General features: G+C 42.0%; 2 long non-coding RNA genes across 3 annotated transcripts; one reads left to right on the forward strand and one right to left on the reverse strand.

Moving 5' to 3' along the window:
• Window positions 1-25,844, forward strand: LOC106507918. 2 transcript variants are annotated; one of them, XR_002336368.1, is made up of 5 exons: window positions 1-1,206; window positions 12,059-12,256; window positions 14,952-15,945; window positions 20,445-20,571; window positions 23,995-25,844. It is a non-coding gene; the product is annotated as an uncharacterized LOC106507918 (long non-coding RNA). The 2 variants fall into 2 exon arrangements; XR_002336367.1 differs by lacking the exon at window positions 23,995-25,844 and having other exon boundaries at window positions 20,445-22,527.
• Window positions 5,954-15,465, reverse strand: LOC110255697. Its single transcript, XR_002336369.1, has 2 exons — window positions 15,384-15,465; window positions 5,954-6,266 (listed from the first exon to the last, which is right to left on the reverse strand). It is a non-coding gene; the product is annotated as an uncharacterized LOC110255697 (long non-coding RNA).

Consider the following 27,202-nt stretch of genomic DNA (forward strand, 5'->3'; position numbering starts at 1 on the left):
CACTAAGCAAGACCAGGGATCAAACTTGCAACCTCATGGTTCCTAGTCAGATTCGTTAACCACTGCGCCACGGCGGGAACTCCTGGCATGTCCATTTTAGAGATAAGGAATGAGTATCAGAGAGATCAAGTCACTTGTCCAGGGTCACACACCTTTGCTCAAAGCCAAAAACTGAAGCAGTGCTATTGGACTGCTCAATACACAATCCCCAGAACTGTGTACTCAATACACAGGACTGTGTTCATGGACACTGGAAAGTGTGTCTGCAGACTTAGGGATGACAGTCAGATAAGGATAAGAAAGGATAATGTGGTGTATATATAGGAAAGGTATTTGGTCTTTTTCCCTGGTTCCTGGTTCAGAGTTCCTAAATCCCTTGGAATTTCCAAAGTGGTAGGGGTGTCTTTTGTTATTCTTAATAAGCCTTATTTGATCATACCTCCATTTATGCTAATGAGGTGGCTTGGAGCCTCAAAGAGCAGTCAGATGGTTGGTGCTTTTAACCATTGACTTCTGGGTAGTTACACAATTCAGTTTCATTAGCTACTATTTTTATGTCTCTCTATTCAAATGAGAAATGGCCCTATAATTGTCCTTTCTTCTATGATCCTTATATGGTTCAGGAATCAGGATTATTCTAGCCTCAAAAATGACATCAGCTTTTACTTGTTTTCTGGAACAACTTGTACAAGATAGGGATTTTCTGTATGCTGAAATTTGTACTACTTTTTAAAATGTCAATGTATATATAATCATTTCTTTCTTTTGCTTCATGTTTTATTTGCTTCTAATACCTTTTCTTTTTTTTCCCCCCAAGAAACCACTTTTTGTTTATCTTCTGGTAGATCTTGTTTTTCTGGCTGTACCCATCCTCCAGTTCTGGGTGTCAGCTGCTACAACTCACAGTTGCCCCTTCTTGGTTTCCTGGAGATAAACACCCTCCCGGAGGTAGTCTCAGCCAGTGGCTGAGGGACATGAGAGCACCATGAAGCCTAAGAGAGTCCCACGTGGGACCCTATAGTGCCATTCAAGCCCCAGACCTCCCTGTGGAATCAGGCTAAGGCTTACTACATCCTTGCTTAGTCCTGTCCTGCCTGCTTCCATCACTTATTCCCCTCAGAGCACTCCTCTTCCCACACCATCAAAGACTGAATGGATCTGAATCATCTTCTCCAGCTCAGCTTCTAGGACAAGGATGAGCAAAAGGTAAGCCCATAGCCTGTTTTCATGTGGCCCACCAACTAAAATTGTGTTTTCATTTATATAGGGTTGGAAGGAAGGAAGGAAAAAGAAAGAGAGAGAGAGAAAAGAGAAAGAAAGAGAAAGAAAGAAAGAAAGAAAGAAAGAAAGAAAGAAAGAAAGAAAGAAAGAAAGAAAGAAAAGAAAGAAAGGAAAGAAAGAAAGAAGGGAAGAAAGGAAGGAAGGAAAGAAAGAAAAGGAAGGAAGGAAAGAAAGAAAAGGAAGGAAGGAAAGAAAGAAAAGGAAGGAAGGAAAGAAAGAAAAGGAAGGAAAGAAAGAAAGAAAAGGAAGGAAGGAGAAGGAAAGGAAGGAAGAAAGGAAAAGAAAGAGAGGCAGGGAGTTCCCGTCGTGGCGCAGTGGTTAACGAATCCAACTAGGAACCATGAGGTTGCGGGTTCGGTCCCTGCCCTTGCTCAGTGGGTTAAGGATCCGGCATTGCCGTGAGCTGTGGTGTAGGTTGCAGACGCGGCTCGGATCCTGCGTTGCTGTGGCTCTGGCGTAGGCCAGTGGCTACAGCTCCGATTCAACCCCTAGCCTGGGAACCTCCATATGCCGCGGGAGCGGCCCAAAGAAACAGCAAAAAGACAAAAAAAAAAAAAAAAAAAAAAGAAAGAGAGGCAGAGTGAGAGATAAAGAGAAAGACAAAGAAGAAAAGTATGCAATAAACACCATATGTGGCTGCCAAGCCAAGGTATTTTCTAGGTAGCCTTTTGCAGAAAAAGTTCACCAAGCTCTGTTCTAGGAAATCTGATTGAAGATACTTCTCTAGTCTTTTAAGTTGTGCTTCATTTAATTCTGACTTTATATTGCTCTCTTGTTCTCAAAAGGAACACCAGATCCGTTATTCATTTTTAGGGTGTTTAACTTTTTTTTCCTGATAAACATCTATAAAGTTACAAATTTTCATTTGCAGTACTTTTTGTTACTTTTTCTCTTTTTCTTGAATTTCATTGGATAGATTTATTTCTCATGCTGGTTTGAAAGTTATATCTTTTGTTTTCATTCTCATGGTAGTTGGCCTTAACCTATGACCCATGTTTGCATTCATAATTTTTAAAATTTTATTAATGGCTATTTCCCCCAACAGGATAAATTCTATTATCATGCTGTTAGTGTTCAGAGTTTTAGTTCTAAGTTATTGTGTATATCCTTTCTTTAATTATTTAGTGCCACTAATTTTATTTTTTTAACACAACATAAATTCTGCCAAGTTGTTTGATCACCTTTACTTACCTCTCTGCATCCTGGCTTTATTTCTCTTCTTATTTGAATACTTCCTTTTCTCCATCTTTTTTTTTTTTGGAGGAGGGGGCTGTACCTGAGGCATATGGAGGTTCCCAGGGTAGGAGTCTAATCTGAGCTATAGCCGCCAGCCTGCACCACAGCTACAGCAATGCGGGATCCAAGCCTCATTTGCAACCCACACTGCAGCTCATGGCAATGCCAGATCCTTAACCCACTGAGTGAGGCCAGAGGTCGAACCTGTGTCCTCATGGATACTAGTCAGATTTGTTTCTGCTGAGCCATGATGGGAACTCCCCCTCCTTCACTTTTATATTTAACTCTTCCTTTCCAGCTGCATTCTGGGAAATTTAGTCAAACTGATCTTGCACCTCCATATGACCCTGTCAACAAATGTCCAAAAAAAAAAAACTCTTTGCCAAAATCTAACATTCATTCCTGATAAAAATTCTTCAGGAAGCTAGGAAAAGAAGGGAGCTTCCTCAACCTGATAAATGGCACCTATCAAAAAAAAAAAAAAAAAAAAAAAAGCAGTAGGAGTTCCCATCCTGGCAAAGTGGAAACGAATCCAACTAGGAACCATGAGGTTGTGGGTTCGATCCCTGGCCTCAGTCAGTGGATTAAGGATCTGGCGCTTCCGTGAGCTGTGGTGTAGGTCACAGACATAGCTTGGATCCTATGTTGCTCTGGCTGTGGTGCAGGCCAGCAGCTGTAGCTCCGATTGGACCCTTAGCCTGGGAGCCTCCATATGCCTCAGGGGCAGCCCTAAAAAGAAAAAAGCAAAGCACAACAAATTCCACTAACATCATAAACATCATACTCAATCGTACCAGATTGAATGGTTTCCCCCTGAGATGAGGAGCAAGACTGTTCAACACTGAGAGAGAGATCTGTCCAGTGCAATCAAAAGCAATAAAAAGAAATACAAGGCATCTAAGGCACCCAGATTGGAAAGGAAAAAGTAAAACTGCCTTTATTCCCAGATGACATGATCATTTGTGTCAAAAAATCCTGTGGGAAAGAGTAAGTTTAGCAAGATTGTAGGTTACAAGATAAATATACAAATCAAATCTATACTCTAGTAACAACAATCAGAAACTTTATTTTGTTTTATTTTATTTATTTTTGGCCGTGTCCATGGTGTGTGAAAGTTCCAAGGCCAGGGATCAAACCGGCGCCACAGCAGTGACAATGCCAAATCCTTAACTGCTAGGCCAACAAGGAACACTTTTTTTGGCAGAAATTAAAAATTTAAATATGCTGTTTACAATAATATCAATAAATATTAAATACTTGAGATATCTTTAAAAAGATGTGAGAAGAGGAGTTCCCGTTGTGGCGCAGTGGTTAACGAATCTGACTAGGAACCATGAGGTTTCGGGTTCAATTCCTGGCCTTGCTCAGTGGGTTAAGGATCCGGTGTTGTCATGAGCTGTGATGTAGGTCGCAGACGTGGCTCAGATCTGGCATTGCTGTGGCTGTGGTGTAGGCCGGCAGCTGTAGCTCTGATTAGACCCCTAGCCTGGGAACCTCCATGAGCCGTGGGTGAGGCCCCAAAAAGACAAAAAAAAAAAAATCGATCATAGACCCAGAGTTCCTACTGTGGTACAGTGAGTTAAGAACCTGACTGCAGCGGCCAGGATTGTTGAGGAAGTGCGGGTTTGACCCCTGATCCAACTCAGTGGGTTATAGGATCCAACATTGTCACAGCTGCAGCTCAGATTCACTCCCTGGCCCAGGAACATCCATATGCCATGGGCGCGGCCATTAAAAAAATTAAAAATTGAAAAAAAACATGTTAGAGAAAATAAAATTAGGTAATGCAATCCCAAAGCAATTTAACCAAAAACATGTGACATCATGTTGTATGTCACCGTACTGTCAACCCTCTAACATTATAGGTTCCAGCTATTTTAAATACTGTACCTGACTGGTGACATCTGACACATACGCCAAGTGAGGGCTCCCTCGGCTTTCCATATGTCAAATGCTAGTAAGACTTAGTTTCCTATTTTTAGACTTAGGAAACTTAAATAGAAGCTTTAGTATTTTCTGCCCCCCTTCATGAATCATGTGCTTCCAACACAAGGTATAAACATTCAACTCTGGAGACACCCCATAAGTGATAGAAAAAGCAGGAACTGTGTATCATTTCATCTTTGTCCTCAGTGCCTACACAGTGATTGGTGCTCAGTAGACATTTGATAAATGTTTGTTGCTCTCATGGAGTGGGGCTAATAACACTCTTTTGTCCTGATAACCTAAGAACTGATTTGACTCTTTCTAGTGTGCCAGCACTAGTTCTGGGAATAAAAAGTTTTTAAAAGCAATGTAGAGGATAAAGAGAGAGCAGAAAGCTACAAAAAAAAAAAAAAAAAGAAAGAAAGAAAAAAAAAAAAGGAAAGTGACGTTAGGTCTCTAAAGACAGAATAAAGGAGCTTATAGGAAAATCTAAGGCTAGCAGGGATGTTTAGGCTATTAGGGTTTTATTCAAATGTATAGGAGGTAAGGGTGAACCTCTACTCTTGAAAATCAAGTCCAAGAGTTCCCAATTCCCATGGAATGAAAGAGAAGGCATGGCTTAAAGTAACACCTGTATTTATTCTGATATAAGAAAGACATTTTCTCTGTCCTCTCACTAGTCAGACACTGTAATACTAAACTTTTTTTTTCTTTTTCTTTCTTTCTTTTTTGGATCTTTTTTTTCTTTTTAGGGCTGCACCTGCAGCATATGAAAGTTTCCTGGTTAGGGGTTAAATCAGAGCTGCAGCCTCTGGCCTACACCACAGCCCTATCAATGCCAGATCCGAGCCTCATCTATGACCTGCACCACAGCTCTCGGCAACACCAGATCCTTAACCCCATGAGCGAGGCCAGGGATCAGACCCACTTGCTCACAGACGCTGTGTCGATTTCTTAACCTGCTGAGCCCAACCAGAACTCCTGTAAATACTGAACTTTGACATTGGAAAAAAAAAGATTTTTCCAAGCTGTGCTCTTGGGGGTACAGAGGGAAGTAGGGATTCACAGAAATCATAGCCCAGACCTCTCAAAACCTTTCAACTATATGAAGTTATTAACATTTTCTTAACGGGTGAGAATAAAAGGCATTTTGTCTGGTGTTTAAAATATACATGCTCATGACCTTCTCCATGTCAGTACAACACTTGATAAAGTTATCCTTTGGATTATTATCAAGTGACAAATATCTCCCAAGACACTTTTTAGATTGATTAGGCCTAAGCTAGTTTTTGAATCACATGCTATGTATTTAACCACTGTTCACTTAATCAGCATCTATTTTCCATATCATTCAAATAGAAGTATTTTCACCATCCTTGTGGCTTACGTTGTACTTTGAATACATAGGTTTCTGCTAGATATAGAATCTGCATTTTCTCATTTTGTCACATTGTTCATTACACATACCACTAGGTGCTTTAAGTAAAAGATCTGCTAAACTTTGCTCCACTGTGGTTGCACCCGATGACTCATCAGCTTTTTTATTTTTTTCTTTTTCAAATTCAATTCAACAACATCTGGTAGCTTATATAAGGAGAGAGGATGTCCTTTACAATCAGTGATTTTTCTGGACAGCATGTTTCTGTAGTTGGCAGACATCCATTTTTCTCTGAGTTGCTCTGTTCATATAGTCCGCTACTGGCATCTTAGTTTTTTTCCTAAAGATTAACATGTGCAGGAATCTGGTCTAACATTGCACAATACATTTTTATAAGGATCAGTTCCTACATCTCTTCTGCTAATTTGTTCTGAATAGGCCAATTCTGAAAAAAAGAAAACAAAAAATAATTGCGAATGGATGAGAAGAAAGCAAAATATGGGTCTCACACACTTCATGTACAGAACAATATTTCCTTTAGGAGATTTTAGAATATGAAATCTTTTCAGTCCCTTTGATAACCACTAAAAAAAAAAGATAAAGATCAGATACTGCAGAATGTATGTCCAGATACGCTATTGTTTTCTACCCAGTTGTTTTTCACATCCTTTCTGACTCATAGTCCTTCAGACAGAGATAAATGATGCATGATAGTCACACAACTAAACATTCCTGAAACACCACCTTGAATTTTTTAATGTTCTTGCCTTAGTCTAGTCTTATTAATGTTCAAAATGGGAGTGGGGAAAATAGGCTTGTTGCCTGCAACAGGGATTATGATTATGTTCACTTAAATGAGATCCTTTTAAAATTTTCTACTATTGTTTCTTCAGGCAGAAAAAGAATAACATTAGCACAAGCCACTTATTTTCTGCTTGCACTTCCATTTTGCTGAGGAAAAAAATCTGGAGGAGTTCAAAACAAAACAAAACTAAAAAAAACCCACTGTAATCAAACTGGGAAAACCATGAGATAATAATTGACTCCAGACACTTAAGAGTATCCAGATGAATTTTAGAAAAAAAGATGTTGATATCCAATATAGGTTGATATTGGTTATAGATAAGGTGTTGATCAACAAAAGCTATTTCATACGTATCTTTGCATGGACTTATTCAAGCTTCCTAATAAATAGGTGGTTCACTTGAATACTTTGTGGTTTAGAGGGTTTGACTCAAATCAACCACATAACCTATCACCTAAAATAATTAGGAAAAGAAGAGTTCCCGTTGTGGCTCAGTGGAAACAAATCTAACTAGCATCCATGAGGATGTAGGTTCCATCCCTGGCCTCGCTCAGTGGGTTAAGGATCTGGCGTTGCCGTGAGCTGTGGTGTAAGTTGCAGACACGCCTCGGATCTGGCATTGTTTTGGCTGTGGCATAGGCCGCAGTTGTAGCTCTGATTGGACCCCTAGCTTAGGAACCTCCATGTGCTGCAGGTGTGGCCCTAAAAAGACAAAAAAGAAAAAGAAGAACAAACATAACCCAAAGTCAGTAGAAGGAAGGAAGTCATAAAGACCAGAGAAGAAATCAATAAAATAGAGATTCAGAAAACAATAGGAAAAAAAAACAATAAAACTAAGAGCTGGCTTTTTTTTTTTTTTTTTTTTTTTTTTGCTTTTTAGGGTCACACCTGCGGCATAGGGAAGTTTCCAGGCTAGGGTCAAATGGGAGCTACATCTGCCGGCCTACACCACAGCTATAGCAACACGGAATCTGAGCTGTGTCTGTGACCTATACCACAGCTCACAGCAACACAGGATCCTTAACCCACTGAGCATGGCCAGGGATTGAACCTGCATCCTCATGGATCTTAGTTGGGTTCATCTACTGCTGAGCCACAAAGGGAACTCCAAGAGCTGGTTCTTTGAAAGGGTAAACAAAATTGACAAACCTCTGGCCACACTCACCAAGAAGAAGGGAGAAAGAACTCAAAATAAGAAGTGAAGAAGGAGAAATCGCAACAGATACTGGAGAAATACAAAAAACTGTAAGAGAATACTATGAACAATTATATGCCAATGAATTTGACATCCTAAAAAAAGAAATGGACAACTTTCTAGAGACATACAGCCCACCGAAACCGAATCAAGAAATAGATCAACTGAAAAGACTGATCACTGGAAATAAAATTGAATATGTAATAAAAACACTCCCTACAAACAAAAGTGGAGGACCGGATGGCTTCACAGGCAAATTCTACCAAACATACAAAGAAGAACTTACACCCATCCTCCTTAAACTTTTCCAAAAGGTTGAAGAAGGATCACTCCCAAAGACATTCTATGAAGCCACCATAACCGTAATACCAAAACCTGACAAAGATACTATCAAGAAAGAAAATTATAGGCCAATATCTTTAATGACTATAGATGCAGAAATTCTCAACGGAATTTTAGCCAACTAATCCAACAACATATAAAAAAGATCATACACTACGACCAAGTGAGATTCACCCCAGGTTCACAAGAATGGTTCAACATACGCAAATCAATCAACATCATACACCACATTAACAGAAGAAAAGTCAAAACCACATGATCATCTCAATAGATGCAGAAAAGCATTTGACAAGTCCAATATCCATTCATGATAAAAACTCTTACAAAAGTGAGTATAGAGGGAATATACCTTAACATAATAAAAGCCATTTATGACAAACCCACAGCAAATACAATACTCAATGGAGAAAAGCTGAAAGCCTTCCCTCTAAAATCTGTACCAAGACAAGGATGCCCACTCTTACCACTTTTATTCAACATAGTATTGGAACTCCTAGCCACAGCAATCAGACAAATAAAATAAATAAAATGTATCCAAATTAGAAGAAGCAAATTGTCACTGTATGCAGATGACATCATGCTGCATATAGAAAACCCTAAGGACTCCACACAAAAAGTACTGATCAATGGATTCAGCAAAGTAGCAGGATATAAGATTAATATTCAGAAATTGGTTGCATTTCTGTATACTAACAATGAAATATTAGAAAAGGAATATAAAAATACAATACCTTTTAAAATTGCACCACAAAAAATTAAATACCTAGGAATAAACCTGACCAAGGAGGTGAAAAACTTATATTCTGAGAACTATAAAACATTAATCAAGGAAATTAAGGAAGATTCAAAGAAATGGAAAGATATTCCAAGCTTCTGGGTTGGAAAAATTAATATTGTGAAAATGGCCGTACTACCCAAAGCAATCTACAGATTCAATGCAATCCTTATCAAATTACCCCTGACATTTTTCACAGAACTACAACAGTCCAAAAATGTATATGGAACCATAAAAGACCTGGAATTGCCAAAGCAATCCTAAGGAACAAAAAAGCAAGCAGGAGGCATAACTCTCCTAGATTTCAGGCAATATTACAAAGCCATAGTAATCAAGACAATGTGGTATTGGCACCAAAATAGATATACAGACCAATGGAACAGAAATAAACCCAGACACCTACGGTTAATTAATCTCCGACAAAGGAGGCAAGGCAATAAAATGGGGGAAAGACAGTCTTTTCAGCCAGTGGTGCTGTACAACAGCAAGCAACTGGACAGCTGCATGTAAATCAGTGAAACGAACACACCCCCACGCCATGCACAAAAATAAATTCAAAATGGCTTAAGGACTTAAACATAAGACAAGACACCATCAAACTCCTGGAAGAGAACACAGGCAAAACATTCTCTGACATCAACCATACAAATGTTTTCTTAAGTCAGTCTCCCAGGGCAACAGAAATAAAAGCAAAAATAAACCAATGGGACCTAATCAAACTGGCAAGCTTTTGCACAGCAAAGGAAACTATTAAAAAAAAAAAAAAAAAGACAACTTACATAATGGGAGAAAATAGTTTGAGGAGTTCCTGTCATGGCTCAGTGGTTAACGAATCTGACTAGGAACCATGAGGTTGCCGGTTCGATCCCTGGCCTTGCTCAGTGGGTTAAGGATCCAGTGTTGCTGTGAGCTGTGGTGTAGGACGGTGGCTACAGCTCCGACTGGACCCCTAGCCTGGGAACCTCCATGTGCCTCAGGAGCGGCCCTAGAAAAGACAAAAAGACAAAATAAACAAAGGAAAATAGTTTCAAATGATGCAACTGACAAGGGCTTAATCTCTAAAATATACAAACAATTTGTACAACTCAACAGCAAAATAACCAACAACCCACTGAAAAATGGGCAAAAGACCTGAAATGAATAGACATTTCTCCAGAGAAGATCTACAGATGGCCAACAGGCACATGAAAAAATGCTCAACATCACTAATTATCAGAGAAATGCAAGTCAAAACTACAATAAGTTACCACCTCACACCAGTCAGAATGGTCATCATTAACAAGTCAACAAATAACAAATGCTGGAGACGATGTGGTGAAAAGGGAACCCTCTTATACTGTTGGTGGGAATGTAAATTGGTACAACCACTGTGGAAAACAGTATGATGGCACCTCAGAAAACTATAGAACTACCATATGACCCAGCAATCCCACTCTTGGGCATATACACAACGGAATACTACTCAGCCATTAAAAAGAACAAACTAATGCCATTCGCAGCAACATGGATGGAACCAGAGACTCTCATACTAAGTGAAGTAAGTCAGAAAGACAAACACCGTATAATATCACTTATATCTCAAATCTGATATATGGCACAAACAAAACTTTCAGAAGAAAAGAAACTCATGGACTTGGAGAACAGACTTGTGGTTGCCAAGAGGGAGAGGGAGGGAGTGGGATGGACTGCCAATCTGGGGTTAATAGATGCAAACTATTGCATTTGGAGTGGATAAGCAATGAGACCCTGCTGTATAGCACAGGAAACTATATCTAGTCACTTGTGATGGAACATGATGGAGGATAATGTGAGAAAAAGAATATATGTATGTATGACTGGGTCACTTTGCTGTATAGTAGAAACTGACAGGACAGTGTAAATCAACTATTATGGAAAATAAAAATCTTAAAAAAATTTTAAAGTTTTAAAAATAGAAATAGAGGGTTTTAATTAATATAATAGTTCTGCTCTTTAAATCTTTATTCTTGACTATTTTGTTAAAGACTAAGTATTATCATCAAGCCTAAGAATAAAACAATTTGGTTTCAACTAATTTGTTTCTAAGAGAAAATAATACATACACTTTAAGGTGCTTCAGCAAAATTCTTTGAGGTCTTGGCATATTTTCAAATGCTAATGATCTTCTAAAGGGTAACCAGTGTCTCCACTCCCCCATTTCCGCCTCTCATTGATTTTTTTTTTTTCTTTTTAGGGCTGCACCTGTGGCATATGGAGGTTCCCAGGCTAGGGTTCAAATCAGAGCTACAGCTGCCAACCTACACCACAGCCATAACAACTCAAGATCTGAGCCGCGTCTGCAAACTTTACCACAGCTCATGGCAATGCCAGATCCTTAACCCATTGAGCAAGGCCAGGGATTGAACCCAAAACTTCATGGTTCCCAGTCGGATTCGTTTCCACTGCGCCCCAAGGGGGGAACTCCCTACCTCTCACTGAGATCTTAAATCCATTCTTTCTTCCCTGATCAACACACACAGTGCCCTAAGTCAAAAAATTATTATTTCCTTGCATGCCCATGTTCATAGTGGCACTATTTACAGTAACAAGGGGTGGAGGTAACCCAGGTGTCCATTGATGGATGCGGAGATAAACCAAATGGGGTGTCTGTGTCCAGCGGAATATTATTTACCCTTAATCAGGGAAGAAATCCTAGCACTTGCTACAACCTGGAGGAGTCATGAGGAAGTGGTCTTAAGTGAAATAAATCAGTTGAAAAAGAAAATACTTTTTACTTGCTACAACCTAGAGGAGTCATGAGGAAGTGGTCTTAAGTGAAATAAACCAGTTGCAAAAAGAAAATACTTCTCTAATATGATTTCATTTATGTAATGTACCTATGGTAGTCAAATTAACCAAAACAGAAAGTAGAATGGTGGTTGCCAGGGGCTCAGCGGCAGGGAGTGGGGAGGAGGAGGAGGAGAGGGGAATGAGGAATTAGTTCATGGATACAGGGTTTCAGTTTTGCAACATGGAAAGCGCTCTGGAGATGGATGGTGGTGACAGTTGTACTGCAGTGTGAATGTGCTTAATGCCACTGAACTATATACACTTTCCATTTAATTAATTAATTAATTTTTCCTTTTTTGGCCAAACCCACAGCATGTGGAAGTTCCTGGGCCACGGATGGAATCTAAGCCACAGCTGTGACCTACTCCACAGCTGCAGAAGCACCAGATCCTTAACCTACTCCACCCAGCAGGGGATCATCGAATCAGCAACACCACAGAGACAAGCTGGATCATTAACCCACTGTGCAACAGGAAGTCCTGAACTGTACTCTTTCAAATGACTAAAATGGTAAGTTTTATACCACAACTATAGATAGATAGATAGGTAAAATTATTATTTCCTCAGAATGGCTTTTAATTCCCAAAGTTTATTTAACTTTAAAATGTTTCCATTATGAGAGAGGACTAGAAATCTGCTGTTGTCTCTGAGGGTCCTAAAAAAAAAAATGCATTAATTTCTTACTTCAAAGATGTCAAATCATTCATCCTGCGAGTTTTAGAAGTGCCCAGATTTTAAGCAGGAGGGATTTCAGAATTGAAAAGAATTGAGCACAGTGTTATTGTAAGATGTATTAGGGAGTTCCCTGGTGGCCTAGCACTTAAGGATCTGGCGTTGTCACTGCTGTGGCAGGAGTTGGATCCCTGGACCAGGGAACTTCTGCATGCCGTGGGCTCCGCAAAAAAAAAAAAAAAAAAAAAAAAAAAAAGCCAACAAAGGTATTGAAACTTGTAATTAGCTCATGCCCTCACACATCTAGGGACGTGTTCGTTCTGATCAAGTGGGTGGGAGAGTCATTTTTAGATGAAGAGAAAAGGACTTGGGAAGAACAAAAAAGGCAAGGGTATGGGTACAAATACCAGAATATATTCTAGAACTTCTCTAGTTTCTCTGCTTTTCTCTCACTTTCAGCCAATGCCCTGTGGTCTATTTCCGTTGCATGGGTGTTTAAGGCAGAGTTAAAATGACTAAAATCTCAGTTTCAGATGCTCCCACGTGCAGCATTTAATCATCTGGCCACTGCCAGGTGCCAGAGATTCAAAGATGAAAAGACACATTCCTCCTTTGGGTATTTGTTCCAGAAATATTTATTGGTTAAAGTCATGTGATGTCTAGCATTTATTAGGCGCTCCCTGTGTGCCAGGCAGCAGGCTCAGCACTTTGCACTCACTTCTGTAATCCTCACACGTGACACGCATACGGTGCTAACATTTCTTAAACACCATGTGCTGACCCTGCCTTGAACACTTTCCATATTTCATCCTCACAACTCATTTTCTGTAGGTAGTAATTATTTCTGCCTCATTTTACCCAAGAGGAAACTGAGGCTTAAGGAGTTTCAAAGAAGTTTCTTGGGGTAGAACTACTAGAAAGTGATAAAAATTCAGACTTGTCCACCTCCAGAGCCTGCTCTGTATTTTACCCCATTTTCCAGCCTGTCCTGTTTTTTCCCCATGTTGTTGTTGGACGGCTCTGAGACTCTCCCCCCATCACCAACAGTCTTGAGGCATACCTGATGTTCAGGGAGAGTCCGGCCAGCCTGAACAGTCAGGAGCACTCTCTGCACAGGGCACAGCTTTCTGTGCAGATCCCCGGAGGGTCACTTCGTGTTTGAATAACTGGCACTTGTGGGAGTCAGCAGCCTTGTTGGGGCTGCAGTTCCAAATGCATCCCCTTCTCAGACCAACTCAAAAAAACACTCGCCCCTATGAGAACCATCAGAGGCTCCTTTCCCATCCCTCCAATTATCTCCTCAAAACACATCTTACCTGGAAGCCCTCTCCATAGTCCCTCAAGATGTGCATCTCCTGTCAGAACTACTGAAACCATCTCGTCACAAATATGGGGTGAGGTGACTACCTGCAAAGGTGGGTTCGGGGATGGCTCTGGGTATGTATTTGAAAAGACGTACAAGTTATGAGCTTAGGCAAATTGCTTAACCTCTCCCGGCCTTGGTTTCCTTGTCTGTAAAATGGGACTAATGATGATACCCATCTCATAGGGTTCTTGTGAGAATTCAAGGAATTAGGACCGGCTCTGCTACACAGTAAGGGCTTAGTAGATATTGGCTATTCTTGTTGTTACTGTTATTTATTTATTTATTTTTGGTCTTTTCTAGGGCCGCACCCATGGCATATGGCCGTTCCCAGGCTAGGGGTCCAATCGCAGCTATAGCCACCGTCCTACACCACAGCCACAGCAACTCCAGATCTGAGCTGCATCTGCGACCTACACCACAGCTCATGGCAACGCTGGATCCTTAACCCACTGAGCAAGGCCAGGGATCAAACCTGCAACCTCATGGTTCCTAGTCGGATTCATTGGCCACTGAGCCATGACAGGAACTCCGTTACTGTTATTCTTATTATCATTATTAGGAAGCTACCTGGAACAACTCCCAGTAGGGCTTTCCCCTGCATGAGGATGGAAGCTTGGGCAGAACAGAGAGGTGAGCTCACCATAGAGCCAGCTGCCTTGCTAGGAAGCAGAGAAGCCTAGGGTGCCTCACGCCAGTATTTTTAGCAAAGATAGTGAATCACAAGCATTAAATGTCAGAAAGACTAAAATCTGAAATATCTTCTAACACCTCTCTGGGGTATTTTTACCACACTGTTTTATCTGGGCATTAAAAAGAAAAAAAAAAAAAAAAAAGCAGTTTTAATTATGTCATGCTCTGCAGGGTGGCCAGACAACTCAAATGCTTGCCATCTCTCTTCTTTGTATATGTGTCTTTCATTCCTGACCAACAACAGGCTTCTAAAATGATGGCAAAGGAGTTCCCATTGTGGCTCAGGGGGTTAAGAACCCAACTAGGATCCATGAGGATGCAGGTTCGATCCCTGGCCTCTCTCGGTGGGTGAAGGGCCTGGTGTTGCCGTGGCTATGGTGGAGGTTGCGATGCAGCTCTATCTGGCATGGCTGTGGCTGTGGCTGGCCCCTGCAGCTCTGATTTGACCCCTAACCTGGAAACTTCCATATGCCCTAGGTGCAGCCCTAAAAAGAAAAGAAAAAAAGAGAGAGAGAGAAGAGGAAAAAAATAGAAAAGAAAATGATGGCATCAGTGGAGAGTCTCTGGGTCCGTGGAACCAGCCTCCTTGGCCTCATTCAGCCCAGTGTTCTGACAGGAAATGAATGCATTGTTTTGAAGGCTGTTTGTTGCCCCATTGTTTCTCGGGCCCAGGCCTGTGTGGGACTGTTTGTACTCCTGCACACACAGCAGCCATTATGTCCCCTGCAACACCCTTCACACAGCTGTGAACGCTTGTGCCCGAGCCAGCGGGCCTGCCGCAGAATTCATTCGAATGGAATTGCCAACAGGGCCCTGCTTCTCTGTGGGAACGTCCTGGGCGCTCCCACATTTCTCCTCCCACTTGGCCAAGAAAAACAAGCAAACAGAGGCCTGCTCTGATGTACATACCGCCCGGCTCTTCAGAGGTGAGGCGTTGGAGGTAACAATGTCCAGTCTCCACGTGGACTCTCCATTCACAACTTTCTGGCCCAGAGCAGGAATGCCGGTTGCTGCATGTGGCTTTTCCCCAAGGGGGCTGTGGAGGGCTGTCCAGCCTGGTCATTGACACCATGAGAGCTGTGAGATCAACCTGCAACGCGACTCTATAAAAACTCTGGTTCTTTCAGGTTTCCTTTGGCCCATCGACCAGAGGACACACGTTGAAGTCGTCAGAATGAGAAATACTGGTTCCCAGGCTAGACATGGGCGTCGGAAGGCTGGGGCCTCGAGCTCACAGACAGGCACTTATTCGAGGCTCAGCGACTGCAGTCACCTTCTCTGTGGGTTTAGGTGTGACAGCAGGCTGGCCCTCACCTTCAGGCTGGGGTTGACAAGGGCAGCCCTACAGACCTGGGTCATTTCCTCTTAGGCACAGTGCCTACAATTTCGGCTGATAAAGTGAACCAACCATCTGGTCTGTGCTTAGGACTGCAGTGCTGATCCTCAGAACATTCAGCACAAGGAGCCAAAGGTAAACATTTCCCATAAAACCTACGTGTGTGTGTGTGTGTGTGTGTGTGTGTGTGTGTATACATACAAATGTAAAACTGTGTGCGTAGACTTAGTACAATCCTCCAACATACACAAGTTCTCAATGTTGGCCCAACGAACTTCAGAGTGAATGTCATTTAGAACATGAGTTAGATAAATACAAATACATAGATGTCAGTTCCTTGCTGGGCTACGTTTTCAATTTTCCCTGTTGGATAGGACCCTGCTTTTCATTCCCAGAGCAGAGGAGGAAACAAACTTTCCCTCTTTGAGTCACCAAATGCTGCCTCTCTTGCAACCAACAGAAAAGACTGTGAAGATATTCAAGGAACGTGTATCCCCCCGAGAGCCGGTTTTTTCCTGGGAGAGCTATTTGTTTTCCAATCAGGAAAAGGTTCTCTTGATAATCACGTGACCCAGGTCTTCCCAGATCTTCCCTCCCAACTGTTATTTAAAGGTTGGAGTGGCCATAAAAATAACCTCACAGAGAAGACGAAGGATTACTCACTAATTATGCTGCCTTCCCACTCATCCTTCTTGCCAATCTGGACTTTCTGCCAACTTTTTTTCCCCTAACATTAAAAAGCAGAAGCAGGAGGAGTTCCCACTGTGGCGTAGTGGAAAGGAATCCAACACGTATCCATGAGGATGCAGGTTCGATCCCTGGCTTCGTTCAGGGGGTCGGGGATCTGGCATTGCTGTGAGCTGCAGTGTAGGTCAAAGATGCGGCTGGGATCCTGCGTTGCAGTGGCTCTGGTGTAGGCCAGCAGCTGCAGCTCCGTTTCGAGCCCTAGCCTGGGAACTTCTATGCCACAGGAGCTGTCCTAAAAAGAAAAAAAAAATTTAAAAAAAAAAAAAAAAAAAAGCAGAAGCAAGAGAAGGCAGCAGAAAATGGGAACAAATTAGGCTTCAAAATAGAAGTGTTCAATGTGGCCCCCACAACTTGTGTTCCTTCATCTAGTGACTGGTAACCTGAGGTCTACTTGCTGAAGGCCAGTATCTGGTAACAGGAGATGGAGCAGCCTCTCTCTCTTTTTTTTTTTTTTTTTTAATGGCCACGCCCTTGACATATGGATACCAAATCCAAGCTGCAGCTGGGACCTCTACCACAACCACGGCAACACCAGGGCCTTAACCCACTGAGCCACAGCGGGAACTCTGGAGCAGTCTCTTGAGGATGGAGGATGTGCCAAGTTAACGTTCACTCTCAAACACAATTTTTCTCAGGGTTTCCAGCACAAAATAAGTTTAAACAAACACAATATAAAAGATATAAATGAAAAAACAATCTGTGTGTGGAGTTCCCGTTGTGGCACAGTGGAAATGAACCTGACTAGTATCCATGAGGACTTAGATTCGAGCCCTGGCCTTGCTCAAGGGGTTGAGGATCCAGCATTGCCATGAGCTGTGGTGTAGGTCACAGACGTGGCTAGGATCTGGCGTTGCTGTGACTGTGGCGTAGGCTGTGGCTACAGCACCGATTCGACCCCTAGCCTGGGAACCTCCACATGCCGCGGGTGCGGCCCTAAAAAGACAACAACAAGAAAACAATCTGTGAAATAAAATTCATAGAAGTCACTTGTTCAGAGCATCATTGCAAAACAGTCTAAACTGGGGGTCTTCAAACATTTTTGCTCACAGCTCGCCACCCACCAGAGAAAGAATTTTACAGAACTCTGCACTTTCTCACCTGTTTTAAAGATAACATCCAAGATCTTTCAGCATAAGTTTAAATGGTTGCCAAGGACGTAGTTTCCAGCAGATTGTAAGTGTTAATATTTTAAAAGAAAAGTACACATCACTTTGAAATGTGTCTTGGTAGAATCAACATCTAGACAATTTGAAACATTTTCATCCACTTAAAATATACATGAAAACTCTCTCTTACATAACACCTGGAAATGGTATGTTCTTTATTTGTATCTTTTCCATTTGCCACATAATTTTATCCTCGTGGAGTTTATTTTTATCCTTAAATCTTTAATTAACCACACTGTTAGGCTTCCCAGCAACAAAATAGGTTTACAAACTGTGTTGCTGGCTGGAATTTGGAAGGAGGATGGAAGATAGATTTATGGTCCAAGGGAGTGAAGCATCCCCAGGATTGGTTCAGTGTCATGCTCTGTGGGAGGAGCAAACCGCAGGATGCCCAGGACCTAGATCTTCCACTGGTTTATCCGCAGTGCCCAAGCTGCAGGGTCTTAACGGGGGAGAGCAGGAGGCAAGTAAAAATAGAAAGTGCTGTTATGGGGCAAAACTCTCTGTAAGACTTTGAGAACAAAGCAGCACCACCTTGGCCTAAAGGGTGAGTGTGGCCTGAAAGTGGGAAAAAAAGATCTGTCCTTACACTTCAGCGAGTCCATTTCTGAGTGTCATGGACACTGTGAGACTGTGATCCTGAGAAACAGCAGGCACATCAGCATTTGTAGCCTGACTCCGATAGTGGCTGCCACACAGAGGCTGGCGGAGCTCACGCCAGAACCAGCCCTCGGGCAACATCTGTTGTGAGCAGCAGCCCCGTTGGCAGGCCCACGATGATGGCCCTGGCTGGGCAGACACACCCTGACATCAGGCACAGCACCCCCAGAGTAGCAGTGTCTCGGGTGGTTGCCATGGTTTCAGTGGCAGCTGACGAGAGCAGCCTTGGCCAAGTACCAGTTCTTCTGCTCAGTTGGGAGCTTTACTGCAAACTCCAGGGAGACATTCCCCAGAAGGAGCCCAAGTGGTCACAAGTGGCCAACACAGGAAAGACGTATTTGCAAACCCATGTGAAATACCAACTGGGCACCCCTCCCAAACTTGGTATCAACTTGCAAGGGTCCCAGTGCTGCTGCCCTGGCAGAGGGAAGCCAGAACCAAGAAGCCTCGCTTTTCACTCAACACAGCCCTGTTTTGGCCTCAGACATTTGTGGGCTGGGCAAACGAGGTCCGACAGAATCTCTCCAAAACTTGCAACAGACCAGCCCATCATTATGAGATAAATAGTGGCTGGAAAATAGGAGATTCAAAACTGAAAGTGCCAGGTTGGCATCAGAGTTTAACTCAAAGTGCCCTCCAGGCTATGAGGCCTGCCTTTGCCTATTCTGTCCAACATCAGCTGGGAATTTTCCGATATGGGAGATGACCTGATCTAATTAAGGGGAAATGGTATTACTGTAGGTCAAATCAGAGCAAAGTAAGTCAAGAAAAGCAGAAGCTAGCCTGTCAAGGCCTCCCTTCCAATGCTTACACAAGAGGAGAAATAAAGGGGTATTTGCTGATAATCAGCTAGAACTAGGGAGTTCCTGCCTAGAAAATGTTGGCCACTAAATAACCATGACCTTAACCGAAGGGCACTGAGCTGAGTTTAGTCGTACTTGCAGAGAGTCTGAAGTTCTCTGAATGAGAAGATGTGCCAAGTATTTCACTGAGGCATGAAATCCCCATCCTCTCTCCGCAGCATAGAGGGAGGCGGGCGGGAAGAGAGCCTGGGCTCGGGGGAAAGCTTCACGCCCAAAGACTGAGGCCCTACCTCCAGCAAGTCACCAAATACTCACAACCAGTGGGCAGCAGAGCCAGCCTGGCCAAGGACATGTTCTGCAAAGAACTTACTATATCCACTTGCAGGCTCCCTTTGGGTTTTTTTTTTTTTCCTCCAAGAAGCTGAGAAAAAGGTGGACTGTGACAGCTCTGGGCTGGGAAAGCATTCTGACTGCAGAAGACAAGTCAGCATGTGGACACCTTCCTGGAGGCCCCCAGACCCTGACCCACGTCGGCATGTATCTCCCTAAACCCCACTTAACCTGGATGAGTGCCGCTTGAGTTGCTGTTGAACATCAAAGCCAAATCCTTCCCGCTCTGAGTGTCAACAAGTTTGGCAGACTTTTGTCCACCATCCATTACTTGGGTTAGTTCTATACTACTCATCTAGTTGTTGGGTTTCTTCTGCAAAATTCTAAGCTCTTTTCTCTTTTTGTTTTTCTCATTCTTCTTCTTCCTTTTTTTTTTTTTTTTTTTTTTTTTTTTTTGGCTGTGCCCGAGGCATGCGGATGTTCACAGCAGTGACAACACTGGACCCTTAACCTACTGAGCCACCAGGGAACTCCCCTTTTTCTTCTTTATATCTCCTGTCACAGCAAAGGGAAAAGACAGACCCTAATAAATTGTGAAATTGTTTGAATACATGTGATTCAACTGCCAGAGGCATAAGCCATCATCGAGGTAACTTCGGCTAGCCCTGAAAACCCAGGCCCTGCAGATCCTTTAGGGGAATGTCCCACAGGATAATCACCAGGGCCTGTGTGTCCTGGTGTTGCCAGGACAGAGCCTGTCTTGCAGGAGGAATCCGGGAGCTATGTTTTGGGATTCGTCGTCATGTGTGGTAGAAAAAGGAGAGGAGAATGGGAGGAAAGGGGGTTCTGTGATCTGCAAAATAACTTTGTATGTGCCTGCTTCCTCATCTGCTCCACATTGCAACACTGAGAAGTGTTTATTTTACAGATGAAGAAACCAGAGCTTATAAAGCTGTGAGAAGTGTACCCGGGTAAAATTGGATCTTGGATCTGACAGACTGCATCCTGGGCGCTTTCTCACACAGGGCAACCCTCCCAAGGGGAGGGGAGTCAAGGTGAGTGTATCTTCAGCTCTGTTCGGGGCGCGGGCCTCTGGCTTCTGTGGGCAGGTCTCTCCCCACCTGCTGGCCGCTCGCCTCCCCGCAGCCGTGGGCAAGGGTTCAGTGCTACGGAGAAGCCACAGCAAAGACTCTTATTTCTCACAGAAGCTTCCCATCCAAATCTGGAGGTAGTCATGGCCTTCCAAACATACTGCATCTATTTATAGAAAAAAGAATCAGATAAGGAAGGGGATTTCCTGAAGAGAAGGAAAAAGGAAATCTAGGGGGGTCACATGGGCACATGAGGAATCCCCTTAACCCACTCTCCGCATGTGTGGAATCCTGGCTGCATCAGGCAAATGCCAACTTTCGCCTTGGAGGTGTTGACAACAATTGATACAGAAAAGGCCCGAGGTGGGTCATCAAACAGGAGTCTCTTTATGTCATTTGAGGCTTGCTTGCTAAGGAATTAGCACCACATCTTGCCTTTGATCAACAGCAGAGACTCCAAACCATTAGGTTCTGTTTTTCCTCTAATGAGTTTCTTTAAAACCCAAGAAACAATCTCAGCATTCTGTTATTTGAAATAACAACTGCAGTAATCATAGCAATTTAAGTACAATTATATGGTACCTAAAATGTGAGACATTATTTTAATTTTATTCTTGTAATTACCTATGAGCTGGTTACTATTGTATCCCCATTTCACAGGTGAGGAAATTGAGGCATGAGAGATTAAATATCTTGCCCAAGTCGCAGGGCTAATGAGTGGCAGAGCCAGGACTCAAACCTAGGCAGTTTGGCCCCCGTGTGGGCACATAACAATTCTAGGAGAGATATACCACAGTTGTCCCTTGGTATCCATGGAAACTGGTTTCAGGACACAACCATCCCCCACTGCCATCCCCCTCACTTCAGAAACCAAAATTCATAGATGTTCAAATCCCTCATAAAAAATGGCTTAGTATTTGCGTCTAACCTACACACATCCTCCCATATACTTTAAATCATCTCTAGGTTACTTGTCAGACCTAATACAATGTAAATAGTTGTAAATACAATGTAAATGCTATGTAAATAGTTGACAGTGTGCAGCAAATATTTGCTTTTTGGAATTTTTTTGCCAAATATTTTTGACCTGAGATTGGTTTAATCCATGAATGCAGGACCTGTAGATACAGAGGGGTTGATTGTTCTCTGAATTTGAAGGATATTCATTATAAAAAGAAAATCAAATGCATCATCATAAATACAGCACAGCTGTGGTGGCATCAAGCTGCGAGCATCTTTCTTCTTGCCTTTGCTGAAATTGTGGGGCGGGGGAGGAATTTAGTGGCCTTAAGATGAAGTAACATCTGGTCCCTTGAGTGAACTGCTCTCATAATCTCTATATTTAGGTCAGATCTGTAGACTGGCACACAAAATGACTCCTGGTTCCACATTCATCGTTCAGTCCAAGTATGTGAGACAGTAGATCCTTAATTGTTGGCAACCAAGGAAGGGTTAATGAAGACAGCAATAGATAAGACTTTAGGTAAGAGGAAAAGGCTGAATTAACTGCTGTCATCTATATCACTTGATGCCTGGAGGCAAGGAGTTGCTAAAGAAGAAAGAAACAGTATATTCCTAATTTCTTTGTTCTGTTCAGAAACATTTTCCCAGTGAATCCTTCCACAGCAAACTGTGGCCACTTTTGCTTTGAAGACTCACTCTAAGAGCGCTTTAGGAGTTCCTGCTGTGTCGCAACAGTATCAGCAGTGTCTTAGGAGCTCTGGGACTCACGTTTAATCCACGGCCCCGTGCAATGGGTTAAGGATCTGGTGTTGCCACAGCTGCGTCTGAGGTCACTACTCCAGCTCGGATCTGATCCCTGGCCCGGGAACTCCATATGCCACAGGGCAGCCAAAACAGAAAAAGAAAAAAAAAAAGCTCTTTAGGTTTCTGGTGAAATATGGCGGGTTTAACACAAACCTAATAGATCTAATAAAATGTCAGTCACCTCTTGGAGTAAACCATGATGGAAGATTATCCAAGAAAAGAAATGTCTATATATATATGACTGGAATATATATGTATGACCGGGTCATTTTGTTGTATAGCAGAAATTGGCACAACAATGTAAATCAGCTATACTTTAATAAAAAATAAATGAATATAAAAATAAATACATTTCCTTATCTTTGTAGAGCAAAAAAAAAAAAATGTCAATCATAAAACATCAGGCATATATATATGTCAAAAAATCCCAAAGACTGGATTTCCTGTTGTGACTCAGAGGAAATGAATCTGACTAGTACTCATGAGGATGTAGGTTCGATCTCTGGCCTCGCTCGGTGAGTTAAGGATCTGGCGTTGCTGTTAGCTATGACATAGGTCGAAGATGTGGCTTGGATCCCACATTGTTGTGGATGTGGTGTAGGCCAGCAACCGTAGCTCTGACTCAACCTCTAGCCTGAGAACCTCCATGTGCCGTGGGTGCAGCCCTAAAAAAAAAAAAAAAAAAGACCAAAAAAACCTCCCAAAGATCAAATGAATGATATGTTAACATTTCTTTAGATTAAAAAAAATCAATACATGGATAAGATATTATGCAGAATGGAAACCCAGCCACATAAACGCCTGCAAGAATAAACAACAAAGAACAGAGTCAGTTTGCACCCCATCCCCAAAAATCCCTAGAAAGTCTCAAAGTAATAGAAAAGGTTGGTGAGGCATGGACCCAAAAATGTGGATGAAAGACCGCACACACAGTACGGCTGCTCTCCTTTTCTCTGTAGAGCCAGACAAACTACCCACCCCCCCACCCCCGACGTATACACAGGAAACAAGAAATAATTTTCAAGCTGAGTCTCTTGATTTAAAAAGGCATGTTCAGCACCTCCCTCCAAAGACCCGGACCAGAAACGCTACCAGGAAATTTCTGAATGTCAAAAACAAAAAGATTCTAAAAATTTCTAGAGAGGAAAAATAAAAGCGTTCCCATGAAAACCATCAGGAATCAAAATAGCACTGAACTTCTTCATAAGGACAGTGGAAGCTATGGGTCAATGAATCATTAACTTTAAAAAATATGAGTTTTTTTTCTGATTTAAGAGTTCTATATACAGGCAAATTGTTTTTATGGTATATTTTTAAAAATTGTTATTGGCGTAGAGTTGACTTACAATGTTGTGTTAGTTTCAGGTATACAGCCAAGTGAATCAGTTGTACATGTACAGATATCCATTCTTTTTCCCATGTAGATTATTACAGAACGTTGAGTGGATTTCCCTGTGCTATACAGTAGGTCCTTGTTAATTATCTATTTTATATACAGCAGTGTGTATATGTCATGCCCATCCTCAGCCAAAGTATTAACCAAGTGTGAAGATAGAATAAAAGATCTTCTTAGATATTGAAATCCTCAAATGTTTTGCCTTTTGTGTGCTCTTTTCTCAGAAAAAATACTGAATAATGTTTTCCAGAAAAGTACAAGAGAAAAGCAAGAAAGAGAAATGATAGGAACCAATGACAGCTGGACCGGAGGCCTAGAAAGCTACTGATCCCGGTCGGAATATGAGGAGAGAAGGCCCCAGGGAAAAGATCTGGATAAATAACCAAAACAAAAATACTCAATTGCATGGAAAATAGCATCAAGAGGCATGGTACAGCGCTATTAGAATATTTAGAATTAATGATTGTACAAATTTTTTCAAAAATGAGAGTCAATTAATAACTCCAGGAACATTTTAAGAATTTGATTAAGAAGGGATGCTCTTTTATGGAGCCCCAGAAGGACATTTGCATAATTGTAATAATGTAAACTCTAAATATCTATCTAAATATCTATTTACATAAATAGGAAGGTATAACTCAGAAACGAACTGCGATACAAATTAGGAAGAATGGGACTCACCATTAGATTTCTAAAACTGTTCAGAAGTTCCATGAAAAAAATTGAAATTAATTAACCTTAAAAGGCAGGGTGGACGTGCCATTCCAGGCATGCAGGATGGCAGACGCCATGTTTTTATGTTTGTTAAGCCTTGCAGAGATTGCTATACAGAGTGAAACAATAAGCCAAAATGCACAAAAAATGAGAAAAATGCACAGAAAAAGTTCAAAGGAGAGAAAGGTAACCAGCAGTTTTTACTTGGCTTAATCGCTGAAATAGTCACATAAACAGTTTACAAGCGATTTCAAGAGACAGTTCAAGTAATTTGGAGAGTTTAATCTCATTCCATTCTGTGTATAGAAAAGCAGCATAATATACATATACATACCAATGCATATATATTTATAGTAAGCTATATGTGAGTGTTTATATATGTGTGTATATTTTACATGTGTTCCAAAATGTTAGCAGCAGTGGGCATTATGGTGTTGATACTGGTATTGACAATGATCTTGGATTTCAGCTATGTGCTATTATTGTTATAGTTAGAAAAACATAGTTCGAAAATGAGTTCTTTTTATAAAGACTGTTTTCTGTTTACTTTCTTTTGCATGTATAAAAGTATAATATTTAGAATTGGAAGAAACGGGAGACTGAATTGAGATGGTGAACTGAGCACAGATGCCTAAAATGACAGAAAAGAGATGACATGTTTAAAATAACAAGCCCACAACATAACTGGAAAACTACAAGAGATATTCTCAGAGGACTGGAAATAAGCAGGGATTCCTAAGTAAGAGAAGGCAAGCAGGACTGGGGTAACAGAGGAAGCTGTTTTTAGAAAAGCAAAAGGCTGTTGTGGAAGGAAGAAATCATCCTAGAATGCTCCAAGCCTCCAACCCCAAGCTTGGAAGAGGGGAGTCCAGAGGTTAATGTATGGGTGACGGGTTACAGACATACGGCAGGGGTGAGCTAGGACAAGCTCTGACCCCTCCTAGCCAAAGAGAGATTTCTGCCTTTAGGCAGGAGCAATGAATGAGAGCTTTGGAAAAATGCTTTGGAAACATCCAGAAAGAATGGGGAATCCCCATACCCAAAACACTAAGTATTGGCACACCCCACTGACAGTATATCCCATCCCTGCTGGAGAATACCAGGGAGCGGAGCAAGACCTCATAGACAGGCTCACAGCTAAGAACTGTCAATCATTTGAGAAGAACCAGTATCCTGAACAGTGGTACCAAACTCAGTTAAGTGGCAGTATTTCCTCGGAGGACCTGGGGTAATGATATGAGGGATAACATCCCTGAAACTGACAGCACTTTTTTTTCCGAAGATTCTTTTTTATTTTTATTTTATTTTATTTTATTTTATTTTATTTTATTTTATCTTTTTAGGGCCCCGCCCACAGTATATGTAAGTTCCCAGGCTAGAGGTTGAATCTGAGATGCGGCTGATGGCCTACACCACAGCCACCGCAACACCAGATCCTTTACCCACCGAGTAGGGCCAGGGATGGAACCCACATCCTCATGGATACTAGTCGGCTTCATACCACAGACCCACGACGGGAACTCCAACAGCACTTTTTTTTTTTTTAAAAGGAAATTAGGAGTTTCCATCGTGCTATAGCAGAAACGAATCCTACTAGGAACCATGAGATTGAGGGTTTGATCCCTGGCCTCTCTCAGTGGGTTCAGGATCCAGCGTTGCCGTGAGCTGTGGTATAGGCCAGGGGCTACAGCTCCAACTGGACCCCTAGCCTGGGAACCCCCATATGTCACAGGTGCAGCCCTAAAAAGATGAAAAGGCCAAAAGAAGGCAAAAACAAAAAACTTGAGCAGTTGTCTCTTACATTGCATCTTGTCTCCTTGCTCTTAAACCCCCTGGTCCTGGCTCTTCCTCTGGAGCAAAACTAAGTTGGCTGCCTCTTCTGCAAGAAAGCCTTTCAAACATTTACAAGCATTTATTCTGTCTCTTTAGTCTTCTTGTCGCCAAGCTAAACAGTCAGTTCAACTGTTTTTATCTGACAGCTTCCAGACTCTATCCTTCTGCTCTTTCTAGATTATTCTCAATACCTAGGATAGAGGTTACTTAAATCAGGCCTGGAATTGCACATGATATTTCAGATGTGGCCTAATTTTCCCACCGCGATATTATTACTTCCTCTGGCTACTCAGCTACTATTAATAACATCTACGCTGACATGAGTGTGGTGCTTTCCTTGAAGAATTCCAGGAAATGAGTAAGTAGATCTGTTTCTCTAATGTTTTCTATTAGGTTCATTTCTCTAGTACATATTTATCAACCACAGCTTGTGTTCCAGAGAATGTCCTAGATGCTCTTGCGGTTTCAAAGATGAATGCTGCGTAGCTGCTGCCCTCAGGAAGCTTATAGTTTAGAAAGAAACTTAACTTTTTCTTTTTTTTTTTTTTTTTTTTTTTTTTTTTGGCCTGCCCAGAGCACGTGGAAGTTCCCAAACCAGGGATCAAACCTGCACCACAGCAGTGACCCAAGCCACAGTAGCAACAATGCCACGTCCTTAACCCACTGAGCCACCAGGGAACTCTGTAGAAGGAAACTTAAGATACATGTATAAATGGTTATGTAGGCCTGTTAATTAACCGAGAGCATGTTTGGCTCTAGTCTGGACTGAGCCTGAAATGAAGGGCTGCTACCCCCATCCTTGCCAATCTGGCATTTTTCACAGAAACTAATTATGAAGGAAGCTGTTTGCCCAGCATTCTGTCCTCCGTTCCCAGGAGAGGGCCT

This window comes from Sus scrofa, chromosome 10 (assembly GCF_000003025.6).
Source record: "Sus scrofa isolate TJ Tabasco breed Duroc chromosome 10, Sscrofa11.1, whole genome shotgun sequence".
Lineage (NCBI taxonomy): Eukaryota > Metazoa > Chordata > Mammalia > Artiodactyla > Suidae > Sus > Sus scrofa.